General features: G+C 37.5%; 1 protein-coding gene across 2 annotated transcripts in view; it reads left to right on the forward strand.

The window, feature by feature from the left end:
- Nucleotides 1-1,574, forward strand: part of LOC106870180 (UDP-glucuronic acid decarboxylase 1) — a 69,900-nt gene that overhangs the window by 28,406 nt on the left and 39,920 nt on the right. The gene's annotated exons all lie outside the window — the stretch shown is intronic.

Consider the following 1,574-nt stretch of genomic DNA (forward strand, 5'->3'; position numbering starts at 1 on the left):
GCCCATTTAAAAGTACCCTTGATGCGTCGGGCGATATGATATGCTTGAGAAGACCTGTTGAGTCAAGTAAAACCAAAATCGTAGCTGTGGCCAGTGCCCCCTGACTGGCTCCCATTCTGGTGACATGTAAAAAGCACTACCTGTACGTGATCGATGCCAGGGCCGCCTGACTGGCTCCTGTACTGGTAGCACATAAATAGCACCATCTGAACATGGCCGATGCCAGTGCTCTCTGACAGGCTCCTGTGCCAGCGGCTTGTAAAAAGCAATGGGATGAGGTGGTGAAGAATGATGTTTTGAGTGTTGGGCCTCACAGAGGCAGTGACAGGAAACTAAGACCTTTGGAGATATGCTGTGATTGAGAAGACCTGGCAACTAAAGTAAGATTGCAACCATGTCTGGCCCATTTAAAAGTACCCTCGATGCGTCGGGCAATATGATATGCTTAAGAAGACCTGTTGAGTCAAGTAAAACCAAAATCGTAGTTGTGGCTAGTGCCCCCTGACTGGCTCGATGCCCAATCCACCTGACTGGCTCATTGCCAGGCGTGCCTGATTGGTTTTTTTTTAAGTGGCATGTAAAAAGCACCCACTACACTCTCGGAGTAGTTGGCGTTAGGAAGGGCATCCAGCTGTAGAAACATTGCCAGATCAGATTGGAGCCTGGTGCAGCTGCTGGCTTTCCAGACCTCAGTCAAACTGTCCAACCAATGCCAGCATGGAAAACGGACATTAGACGTTCATGATATTATTCTAAGATTTAGGTTTTTCATGTTAGTATCTATGCTGCTTATGCTGATACATGCACATTTATTCCGAAAGTTGTGTATGCAGAAAATAATGCTGTGCTCTTGCACAAAATAATTAAATTCAGAATGGCCAGATGGCTTGGAGGCTTATGATTACAAATGGTAAATTTATTGCTATGTAAATTACTGCCTTGTCAAAATGAAAAATAAAATGTAAATTCTTGAAAGCACACCAAAATTCTTTCATTATTTATGAATTTACATTTTCTCAAAATGCTCTGTGGTGAAATGGGTGAATCATTTGAGTGTGAGACAGAATGAAGCTGTTTGTCTTGAGCTCAAACCCAGCAAAAACCAACTTGCCTTTTACCTTTACATGGTTAATACAATAAAGCACTGGTCAGATACCGAGGCTGATTTCTAAAATACATCTAAGATGTTAATAGAACAAAAGATTAAGTTGTGTGTATATTAAATCCTTGTGACTTAGTAAAACTATTACAAATTAGAAGTAACACACACACACACACACACACACACACACACACACACACACACACACACACATATATTTGTATATCTATATATATGTATGTACATATGTATGTATATATATATGTATGTATATATATATGTATGTATATATATGTATGTATATATATGTATGTATATATATGTATATGTATGTATATATATGTATGTATATATATGTATATATATGTATATATATGTATACATATGTATGTATATATATATGTATGTATATATATATGTATATATATGTATATATAGACATGTATATATATATGTATATATATGTATGTAT

This window comes from Octopus bimaculoides, chromosome 7 (assembly GCF_001194135.2).
Source record: "Octopus bimaculoides isolate UCB-OBI-ISO-001 chromosome 7, ASM119413v2, whole genome shotgun sequence".
In the NCBI taxonomy this organism is placed as follows: Eukaryota; Metazoa; Mollusca; class Cephalopoda; order Octopoda; family Octopodidae; genus Octopus; species Octopus bimaculoides.